Below are 12,494 nucleotides of genomic sequence, written 5' to 3' on the forward strand. Positions count from 1 at the left end.
CTAATGAGCCTACAGACAATGCTTTCCCTTCTCAGGATCTGCCGCCGCCTCCCCGCCTGAATATCAGACCACTAAGGAAAATTAAATCCTAGCATGGCTTGATTGGGAAGATGCTGTATCTGGTGCAGGGGGAGAGATAATAAACTCCAAAAGATTTGCAAGGCCTGGAATATGGAGAGTATGCCCCAGGGTGGATCCTGAAAGTGCTAGATCAGGTAGGATAGAGAAAAAGCTGGATAAGAGAGAATTTGTCAATATGAGGAGTTCTCCCCATACTGTTAAATAGGATTTAGCATCCTAAGTCCCTCAAGTGCTAGTCCTGATACACAGCTGGGATGCTTGGAAAAGTGGCTCAGATTGAATGAAGAAGGGTAAACTGAAGGAAGGAATCAAAAAGCTTGGAGAAGTGGTAATGCTAGAGTGGCTCTACTGCTTAAGATCAGAAAACCACCAGGTGACTGTATTCCCTGGGAAGGTCTGGTGGACACTCCCTTGAGCAAGGCTGTAAGGAAGGTGCCCATGAGGGAGGCACCAACATCATTGGGAGGCTGTGGAGTGACTTTCCTCTAAGGATAGGTCTGGCAAAGATACTGCGACAGATAGAACTGGTGTCCTAGTAGCAATGGGAATGATAGGATCTGGGAGTGGCAGAGGCCAGGTGGCAGCACTTAGCCATCATCAGCAAGGAGGGCAATTACTGTCGTGGGCATGAGTCAGAATGAGTCAGGGCAGCCTGGCCTGCTGGGATCCATGCAGATGGCTGCAGAGTGTTGTGTTCCTGAGCAGGATAGACATGCAGCCAACGAGGCTGTGGCTTAATGTGTATAATCAAAGAAGATCAAGAGTGGATGAGCAGAAGACTAAAGTCAACCATCCCTGAGAAAAGCCATGACCCTTTCCCAATTTCCATCCTTTGAACCAGTTCTCAAAGCTAGAACTAATTGACCAAGGGAGAGGACAGAGTTCCTTTGAGGAAGGACCTTGCAACACCACAGCAGTGTACACAGTAGTGATTCCCCTAGTTCTCCCCCAAAAGACCTATGGCCAATCTCTCAGGTGTGTGTACACTGGGTGTGGCAGGCACAATGATGGTCTCCTCAAAGGTGTCTATGCCCTGATCTCTGGATCCTGTGAATATATTACATTACATAGAAAAAGGGACTCTGTGGATGTAATTAAGATAATAGATTATAAATAGGGAGGTTATTGTGGATTATCCAAGTGGGTCCAAATTAATCACATGAGCCTTCAAAAGCAGAGCACTTTCTACTGCTGGAGGCAGGAGAGAAAGCAAAAGGGATGTCAGAGAGATTGAAAGCATGAGAAGCCCTCAATCCCCCTCCTCCCATTGCTGGAGGGGATCACATGAAGGCATAAGAAAAAATGTGAGCAGCTTCCAAGACTGAACACTGACCTCCAGCAAGGAAATGGGACCTCAGTCCTACAACCACAGGGAACTGAATTCAGACAACAGCCTGAATAAGTTCATAATTAGTCATCCTCAGGGCCTTCAGAAAGGAATCCAGGCCAACACCTTGATTTTGGCCGTGTGAGACTCTAAGCAGAGGTCCTGCTGAGTCATGCTATACCCAGATTTCTGACCCATGGGACTATGAGATTATAAGTGGGTATCATTCTAAGACACCAAGTTTGTGGTAATTTGTTACGGCAGTGATAAAAAATTAATACATGGCTGTTAAGGGCTATTGGACATGGGGCAAGCATTGATGCTGATATCCAAAGACCCAAAGCACTGTTGTGACGTCTGTGTTAGAGTGGAGCCTGGTGAAGGCCTAGTAATACATAGAGCACTACACCAGGTTCACTTCCTACACTTTATATGGGAATTTGACCAAAGTGATATTCTACAGACCAGTTGTTAGTCATTACTGTTTTCAAATGCACAGTTGGAATGGATGTACTTAATTATTGGCATGACTCTCATATTGGTCCATTTACCAAGTTTTTTGACCAATATTGCAATAGGAAAGGTCAAATAGAAGCCCCTGAAACTACTCCCTTGTAGTATCCATCCAAGATAGTATAATAAATTAAAAATAATATTACATCCTGCGGGAAAAATGGAGATAAGCACCACCCTCAATGATTTATAGGATGCAGGTTTTGTCCTGTCATTTCTTTTTCAATAAATCAGTCTGACCCCTACAAACACCAGGCAGATCATAGCAGATGACAGTGAACTATCTCAAATGCAATCACATAGCAGCCCTAATCTCACTGCTATGCTGGTTGTAGTATCGACAGCAGAGTATCACAGCCTGTGATGTGTGATATGTGCAGCTATTGATTTAGTGAATGCATTCTTTTCAATACCTGTCAAGAGTGAGGATTAGAAGCAGTCTCCACTTACACAGGACAAATAACAGATAAATTCACAGTGTTTCCCCAGGGCTATATTAATCCTCCAATTCTCTGCCTCCATATAGAATTTCACATTGTTTCATTACATTGATGACATTGTGTTAATCAGACCTGATAAGCAAAAAGTGGTAAGTAACCTGGATGCCTTGGTAAGACAAATTTGCTTCAGAAGGTTGGAGATAAAACCTAGTAAGATTCAGGAGCTTGTCACATCAGTTTTCAGGGGTCCAATGATCTGCCAGCACATCCCTTCTTTTTATTTATTTATTTATTTTTATTTTTTATTTTTTAAATTTTATTTTGTCGATATACATTGTGGTTGATTATTGTTGCCCATCACCAAAACCTCCCTCCCACCTCCCCCCCGCCAATGTCCCCTCTGTTTGCTTGTCGTGTCAACTTCAAGTAATTGCAGCACATCCCTTCTTAAGGACAAGTTATTGCATATTGCACCTTCTGCCACTGAAAGCACAATGCTTGGTGGGCCTTTTTGGGTTTTGAGGACAGAATATTCTGCACTTGAAAATACTTGTCTGACACATTTATTGGAGGATAGAAAAGGCTGCTAGTTTTTGAGTTGGGCCAAGAGCAAGAGGATGCTCTGGAGTGGGTCCAGGCTGCTGTACAGGCAGCCCAACTGCTTAAGCCATGTGACTTAGCAGATGTTATGGAACTAGAGGGATCTTTGGTAGAGAGGAATGCTGGGTCTTTGGAGTAAGGCCATGTTATCTCTAGTCGGTTGAATTGTGTCCCTCAAAAAGCTGTGTTGAAATCCTAACTCCGGTACCTATGAATGTGACCTTATTTAGAAATAGTGTCTTTGCAGATGTAATCAAGTTAAAATGAAGTCATATTGGACTAGGGTGCACACTAAATACAACGATTGGTGTCCTTATAAGGAAAGGAAGATTTGGAAGCACACTTACACACTCATGAGGAGAGAATACCATATGAAGACAGAGGCAGAGACTGGAGCGATGCATTTACAAGCCAAGCAATACCAAGGATTGCCAGCAACACCAGAATCTAGGAGAGAGAGGCATGGGACAGTTTCTCCTTCTGAGCCTCCAGAAGGAACCAACCCTGTTGACACCTTGATTTTGGACTTCTAGCCACCAGAACTGTACAGAATTAATTTCTGTTGTTTTAAGCCACCCATTTTGCGGTAATTTGTTATGGCAGCTTAGATGCAAGCATTTGTGTGGTGTCCTCACGCTTTGCGAATCTAGAGTTTTTAGTTTCCAGAGGGGGCAGTGCTTCCACCAGGGGACACATTAAGAGTCTCAGTAAACATAAAGCTATGCCTGCCGTCTGAGCACTTTGAGTACACCAAAAGGCAAATAAAGTAGTCATCATATTGGCAGAAGTAACTGACTCTGATCATCACGAGGAGGCTGGGCTGCAGCTGCATGATTAGAACAGGAGGAAATACTCTCGGTGCTCAGGTGGTTCACTGGAGACTCACTTGGCACCCTCGTGCCTAATCATCACCGAAAATGGGCAATAAGCAACCACTGCCCGATAAGGGCATGATAAGGAGGGGCACAGACCCTCCAGGATGAGGGCCAGCTTCTTAGTCCAGAAGAAGTGCTAAATGTGGGGGAGGGCAATCTAAAATAAGGGGTAGAGATGGGAGATGATGAATATTAGTGATGGCCTCAAGACCAGCTGCAGTAGTGGGGGCTCTAGTTCATCCCACTAATCTTCCTCTTGTTAAAAGTTCCCCCCAAATCATGAGCAATCAGAGTCCTAGAGAGACGTTGTGTATGCATGGAGTGAGCTTAATATGAGAAGCAATGGATCAGAGCAGTTCAAGGGGGTGGACTATAAGAGATGCTGCTGGTGTCCCTCCCAGATCCCTTTAATGAGCTGGTGAACCCATCTTCCACGTTCTGGGAGTGCTGGCTGATGGATCATGGTTTCCTCATTCTCTGATGAGTTAAATTCAGCCATCAGCAACCCCCATGTCACCTGGGAGCAGCCCACAGCCAATGATTGACTGACACAGGGCACTAAAGTCCAGCCCCCTTGCCTCTATGTGGTACCATCTCTGTGATGTAATTCATGCTTCAGAGCTCCCTGTGGGATCGAGTTGAGGCTAGTCTCTATCTGAGACCGTATTCTTGCTTAGATTTTATCCTCTGCCATGCCCTGCCTCTATCACCTCCTTTCTCCTATGAATCCTCAAAAATATCACTTGCGTAAGGATAGCACTAAACACCATAAAAATCTGGGAGTTGATCTAACCAAAAATGTGAAATGTCATGATTGTATCACGTAATTCTTTAATATCATCAAATAATTCTTTAGCTCAAATGATTTCTTAAAATCATCAAATATCCAACCAGTGTTACATATTCCCAATTATTTAATTTTTAAAATATAGTTTGCTTGTTTGGATCTGTATTAGTTTTCTGTTGCTGCTGTAACAAATTATCATAAACTTAATGGCTTAAGCAGTATAAATTTATTATCTTATAGATCTGAAAGTAAGAAGTTGGACACAGATATAATTGAACAAAAATCAAGTTTCCCTTCTGGAGGTGCTATGGGAGAATCTGTTTCCTTGCATTTCCACCTTCTTACAGGCTCACAGCCCCTTTCTCCACCTTCAAAGCCAGCAATATTGCATTTCTCTGACCCTTCTTCTGTGGTCATGTCTCTTCCTAACTATAGCCAGAAAAGATTCTCCACTTTTGAATATTCATGTAATTAGATTGACCTCACCTGGATAATCCAGAATAATATTCCCATCTCAAGGTCCTTAACCTTAATCATGTGTGGGCAAAGTCTCTTTTGCCATAAGGTAATATATTTACAGGTTCCAGAGATTAGGAGATGGACATCTTTGGAGGCCATTATTCTGCCTACCACAGGATCCAAACAAAGTTTATATATTGCATTTGGTTAATGTGTCTCTTAAGTCTTTCTAAATCAATAAATTCCTTCTCTAAACTGTTTTTTTTCCTTTTAATTTATTCTTGAAAAAACTGGGTTATTGTCCCTAGAGGGTTCCCCTAGTCTGTATTTTGTTATATTATCATGGCTTCTTTGGAGTGTTCTGTTCTCGGTTTTTCTTGCAAGTTGGTAGTTGGATCTAGAGGCTTATGTTCATTTCTTTTTGTAAGACTACTCATAGCAGATAGTGTACTTTTTATAGTATTAGCACTACTGATGCTCAGTGCCTAAATCTATTAATTCTATAGGGGTTGCATAAGGGTGATATTCTAATTCTGTAGTCCTGTGTTCATTTATTATCTGGAATACATCTATAAAGTGTTATCTACTATTTGGCTAGCCTGAGATACAGTTCTTTTAGGAAAGACAGAATAAACGATTGCTTCTTTCTTTTTATTTACTAGTTTTCACAATAAAGAGTTGGCTTACTAGCATCCTCCATCCATGACCAGTGAGTTTAAAAAATTTTATTATCATAATGAAGTCAAGGACTTAAGCATATTTGATACTAAACCCAGATCTTCTACATTCTGGTTTTGAAACAACAGTGCCCCATATTTCTCTGAGCAAGAACCCTGTCCCCTCTCCCCAGGATTCCTAAATTGAAAATAGTTTGCTCACTAAACTACTGCATAAATTAAGAATTAATTAGTTGCCAAGATTTTAATAAATTAAAGGCATAATCAAGAGTCAAATAAAGTTATGATCACCAGAAAAGTTACAATAGGATTATACTGGGTTGCCAGCATTCAGCCAAAAAAAAGATTTTTTTTTTTTTTTTTTTAAAGATGACTGGTAAGGGGATCTTAGCCTTTGGCTTGGTGTTGTCAGCACCACACTCAGCCAGTGAGCAAACCGGCCATCCCTATATAGGATCTGAACCCATGGCCTTGGTGTTATCAGCACCGCACTCTTCTGAGTGAGCCACGGGCCGGCCCTAAAATAAAGATTCTTTAGTCAACCCGGTCTCATCCCACAAAGTTAGCCTCTCTATACTGAGAATAGTTTGCTCCAAGAATCCCTTGATGCAAAACCTCTGACTTAACACTAATAGCCAGCACTTATCGAGTCCTTACTATAGAATAGGCAATGTTGTAAGTACGTCAACGTATGACTCATTTAATTCTCACAACCACCCTAAGAGGTAGACACTATTATTATCTTCATTTTGTGGAAGAGAAATTGGAATGACAGAGAGGTGAAGTGACTTGACCAAAGTCACACAGCTGGTAAGTGATGGAGATGTGGCTGGACCTCCACTCCCACATGCAATTCTTGGCTGGTGCTGAGTAGCGGCTCCTTCTTTAGACTGGGCATATGTCCTTCTGTTCAACACAGTATCTGTCTGTCTCTCTTCATGTATTGATTCTGGCCTCTGCAGGCACTTGAGTTTGAGATCTCTGACATGCCTCAGCACTCCTTTACTAGCTCTGTGATTCTAGGAAGGTTCACTTGGGTTGGTAATAAGAATTGATGCCTCATCCGGACCTGTCCAGGGAGTAATTTTATTTGTCCTGGATCTTATTTTGGGCTGGATTTATAAGTACAAAATCGCAGCACTGAATCTAGCACAGTGAATTATTTTGTTTCCCAAATGTAGGCCATAGCATCTAATTTGAGCTGTAACTTAGTAACTGTGTGTGCAATTACCCAGCAAAGTGATGGGTGACGGGCATGTTCAAGATTGGATCTGGGAATGTTGGACGAAATAATTTCTTTTTTTCTTTCTCCTGCCACAGGAAACATTTTTCTTCCCCGTCGACCATCTTGGTGGGTTCAGCTGTTCTTTTGGACCCTAGAGAAAACATTGAAGTTGTGGCTCAAGGACCAGCCAGCTGGCAAGAGATATGAAACCCAAGCCCTGCACCACGCTGCTTGCTGTGTGAGCCTGGGTTACTGCTGAGTCTCCCTGTGCCTGTTATCTTAGTAATGTAAAGACCTAGAAGTGCTTCCCTTGTCAAAGGCCTTTGATTCTGTATTAGTCCATTTCTGTGGCTTATAATATAAATACGTGAAACGGGAAATAAAATTTATTGCTTACAGTTTCAGAGACTGGGAAGTCCACAGTGCAGGGAACACATCTGGTGAAGGTCTTGGTGTTGGTGACAGTGACCCAGAGGTCTCACATGGCAGAAAATGGCGGAGCAAAGAGAGAGAGACTACCTCTTCATTTACTCTCCTTCTAAAACCCTCAGAACCATGCCCATGACCACCATTTTTAATCCATTCCCTATGGCATGGTCCTACAATAATCACCTCTTCAAGGCCCCACCTTTCAATTATCATAATAGGATTTTCACCATCAACAGTGACAGTAGGAATTAGAGTTCTAATATGCGAACTTTGGGGACATTCAGTGAATCCACAGCAGGTTCTATGAAGTAAGTGGGGGGAAGAGGGGGACTCTGGGGCCAGGTAGATTTTGTTTCCACACAAGATATAGTAACTGCCTTTAATTGAATACTTTCTGTGTACTGTTTATCTGCAAAGAGTTTTACATACATTATCTCATTTAGAACACACGATGATATAACACCCACAAACTGAGGCTCAGAGAAGCTAGGTGATTTGTCTAAGATTACACAGCTAGTAAGTGGCAGAGCTGGTCAAACCCATTGAAGCAGATTTACTTGGAGGCAGAGGACTTCCCACCAGAAAGCTGGGCAATGACTTTGCAGGGACTACAAGGACTAACCCAGCAGGTAGGGAGTTGGGCAGTTATGTCCTTTCTCATTCTAATATTCTCTGAGTTCAAAGTTCATGATAATGGAAGCAAAGTCTTTTTGGCTACTCCACTACTTTGTATCCAGGCTCCAGCTTATGAAACATTGGACACTATCATCAAGCTCCTGGCTAATTTAGCAAAAGTGAATTGGTAGGAATACCTCACAGAACCAAAGAATAGCTGAGTGACATGTGCCAGCAATGAAAAGGACTTTGGCATTCAGGCAGCAGTGGAAACTGGTGGCTTTGGGGTGTGGTGATGATGATGGGTCATCTCCACATACTTCTAATCTGTCTTCACTGTGCTTGAGATTTGATTCCTAGGAGAGAGCTGAGTGGTCCAGATCAAGTCATGTAACAGCTCCTCAGTCAGGAGAAGAAGGGGCACTTTGATTGACAGCCCCAAGGAACTGTATTCAATGTGGGTAGGTGGTAGGAACGAGTCCCCAAATAAAAATGAAGTTGCTGGCAGCAGATGAAGGCGAAGGGACGCCAGCTAGGCAAAACCCAGCTGTGGGCCATTGTAGAGGCCTTCCTGGGATGGACAGTTGCCATGGGGTCTGGGCAGCTATTTTAGGAGCTGGGCTAGTGGTCTCTGGTTTTCCCCATCTGTAGAATAATCATGTCAGAGTACACAGATTCTGAAGCTCTCCCTGTCCCACCCCCCACGCTTGCCACTTAAGGCCCTCTGGCTCCTTCAACGCAGAACAGCACCCAACCAAGGAGTGCTGGATGTCTTAGGCTCCTGCTGGAAACACAGCTGGAGCTGCCACCTTCCTCTCCCTCCCGACTTTGTTTACTAAACATCTTGATGAGAAGCAGGAAAAGCACCTTTAACACTGGACAATTAGTGACTCTGATTACATACCCACAGAAGTCCTCTTCGCACTTCCCTATTATTTCGTACCCTTATTCCTCATCAGGCTTCATTTTGTGTGGATAATAAAGAGACAACGGGACTGTAAAATGTTAATGCTGATGAGCTAGGGAGAGCGGCTGCTGGCGTCAGGCTGGGGTGGGACTGCCTTCTTGGCCACAAATATCTCATGTGTTGGCGGCCTCTTTGCAGAGTCCTTTAGCTTTCCCAGTTCCACCATCCCCCTTATGGCCGGAGCCCAGGCTCTAAGCCAATGATTCTCTTCCTTGGCTGCACATTGGAAACACCTTAAAATACTAAGACCTGGGGTCCCATGCCCAGAGATTCTGATTTAATTGGTCTATGGTGGGCTTTGGGTATCGGTAGTTTAAAAGTCTCTAGGTGATTCTAATGTGCCAACAGGAGAACCCCTGACAGGTTGTGGGTTACTATTTTAGGCTACTGAGCCTCCCTCCCACAGGAACATGAAGATTCTGGGATAGCAGCCCTGTCATGGGCCTTTGGAAGTACTTCGTAGTGCTGAAGCACACACAACCAGATAGCCCTGGGCTCAAATCCCAGATCTTTCTGTCTCTAGCTGTGTGCCTTTGGGCAAGCGTCTTAACCTCTCTGAGATGTAGCTTCTTCATCTATACAATAGGGTTAATAATAGAACTTCCCATTTAGGGGTGTTCTGAGGATTAAATGAACTAGTATATATAAAGCCTTCAATAAATGTACTTATCATCATTATCCAGCATTTCCAATTTTTCATCTGAATATGCAGATACTTGATGTGTCACTCTGAACAAGATAACCATATGAGGGAAACTGGTTTTATGACATGCTGCAAAATCCTAAAGCCTTGTTACCTGAAGTGTCGTCTATGGAGGACATCTGGATCACCCAGGAACTTGTTAGGAATTCAGAATCTCAGGCCCCATCCCAGGCCTAGGAACCAAAATCTGCAGTTTTAACATGATCCGCAGGTAGCCTGCCTGCACTTTAATGTTTGAGAAGCCTTGGACTAGAATATTCTGAGCCTAGAGTCCCTCCCAGGTGAGTGTCATTCTTCACTATAGCCTTGTGCAAAGATATTTAGTTGTGAAATTTCAGGCACTGAGATAGGGGGATATTTCTGATCAAAGGAACTTTGAAAACCATTCTGCAGGACTGCTGGGATGCTCAGGTTGACTTTTCTGTTTAGGACTATGTCCATTGTCACAGTTAAAGCCTCAGAACAGCTCTATAAAGTAGCTGCTATTATTACCTACACTTTCCATATAAAGAAATGGAGACTCAGAGAGGCTAAGGAATTTGCCTAAGATCACACAGCCTGTTCAGGACAGAGTCCTTTGAAGTCACATCCAGGGCCCTTGTACATAACTCCTCAGCTTTTAGCTTAGTTGGAAAGAAGCAGTAACCTCTGCACAATTTGCTATTCCCTCTCCGGAAGGGGAATACAGCCGCTGTACCCTTCCTCCTCCTCCTTCCTCTTTCCAGCTGGAGTGGGAACATGCCAATTACAGATACTCCCAGTGGCAGTCGCTTAATGTTGTTGTACAGAAACGGCTTGATTGTGATGATATTCTCTCTCCTCCCCATAAACTTAATAGATATTCACATCCAGGCTTGATCCTTATGAGTGCATCGGCTGAGTGTGTGAGACTGGATAAGAGCACAGCAGAGATGGAACAGAAGGGCTCCCCTAGGCCTGGGCAGTGTCACACGTCCACAAATTCTTTAAGCAAAGAATAAAAGGCTCAGCCATTTCAGTGACACAAGGAGTGGCTTTACAGTATAGTATGTGGTGAGTGGTCCCAGCCACCTCCAAAGGGGACTAATATTATTTGACTCACAAGGAAATCGGAGGGGTTGGAGTGAGAGGAAAGTCACCTTCCCGCACCTCATGAAAACTGTGGAGGAGGCTGCAAAGCCTTTGTCAATAATGATTAGGTGGTGGAAGGAGCTGAGACTATGAGGAGCGGTGCCTTGTCCCAGTCGGCTGGAGGAAAGCGGGGGTGATCCTGAGCAATGGTATAACATAGGTAGAACTTGACGATGATGATGTTGGTGATACTAGTTAGTTCATATTGAGAGCTATTTTATGCTTGGCATCATGATAGTTCTTTACAAGTACCATCCTATTAAATCCTCTAGACCTACACCACTGAATATGACAGCCACCAGCTACATGTGGCTTTTTTTTTTTAAAGATGACCGGTAATGGGATCTTAACCCTTGGCTTGGTGTTGTCAGCACCACGCTCAGCCAGTGAGTGAACTGGCCATCCCTATATAGGATCCGAACCTGTGGCCTTGGTGTTGTCAGCACCGCACTCTCCCAAGTGAGCCATGGGCCGGCCCTTACATGTGGCTTTTTAAACATAGGTTTATATTAACTAAAAGTAAAATGAAGTGTCATAATTATATTACCCACCCACTTCTCAAGTTTTCAATAGCCACATGTGGCTGGTGGTTACCATGTTGGACACTGAGGATATAAAACATTCTCGCATTGCAGAAGGTTCTGTTGGAGTACTAGTCTAGACACTATTCACTCAAAGTGTGGTTCACCCATACCACCTAGAAGCTTGTTCGAAAGGCAGAATCTCAATCCTTTCTCTGCATCTTCTAGATCACTAGTTTGGGAAGTTTATGGACATTATTTCTTCAAATTCATTTTTCCTGCCTCATTTTCTCCTTTTCCTCCTGGAACTCCAATTACCCTTATTTTAGATCTTTTGATATTGTTCCACAGCCCCCAAGGCTCTGTTCATTTTATTTCTCAATCTTTTTTCCTCTTCTTAAGTATGAATAATTTCTATTGATCTATCCTTAAGTTTGCTGACTTTCTTTCTTTCTTTTTTTTTTTTTTTGTATTTTCCAGCTCTAAAATTCCCATCTGGTTCTTTTTCATATTTTCTATTTCTCTGCTGAGATTCCCCATCTTTTCACTCATTACAAGGATATTTCTCTTCACATAATTGGACATAGCTATAATAGTTGCTTTAAATCCTTGTCTGATAATTCCAACATCAGAGTCATCTTAGGGTCAACTTCGATTGATCATCTTTTCCCTTCACAAGAGATCATATCTTCCTTGTTCTCTAGATGTTTAGTAACTTTGGAATTTATTCCAGACGTTGTGAATGTTTTGTTGTGAAGATTATGGATTCTGTTATGTTTGTCCAAGGAGTGTTTTTTTTTTTTTTTACCAGGCAATTAAGTTTGTTGATTACGAACTCTGTCTCACCTGTGTGGACAACAGTTAAAATCTTAGTTTAGTTCTTTTTTTTTTTTTTTAAAAATCTTAATTTAGTTCTAAAAGCCTTACCGATAATTTGTTTTGACTCTCTCCTGTGCATGCATGCCAAGAGATCAGCTAGAGATTTGGACAGAATCTAAACCCAGAATTTGGGGTCCCCCTTCTCTTTTCTCTCCCCTCTAGGATTGTCCCTTACTTTAGCTGTGGTTGTCTGAGATTATTCTCTGATTTCTCAGGCCAGAAAGTTGGAAGGCTTTCTATGAAAGTTTTAGTTACTTTGCACTGTGCCATAACTGTGGCCTGCCCT

The sequence above is a fragment of the Cynocephalus volans genome, chromosome 2 (genome assembly GCF_027409185.1).
Source record: "Cynocephalus volans isolate mCynVol1 chromosome 2, mCynVol1.pri, whole genome shotgun sequence".
Classification (NCBI taxonomy): domain Eukaryota; kingdom Metazoa; phylum Chordata; class Mammalia; order Dermoptera; family Cynocephalidae; genus Cynocephalus; species Cynocephalus volans.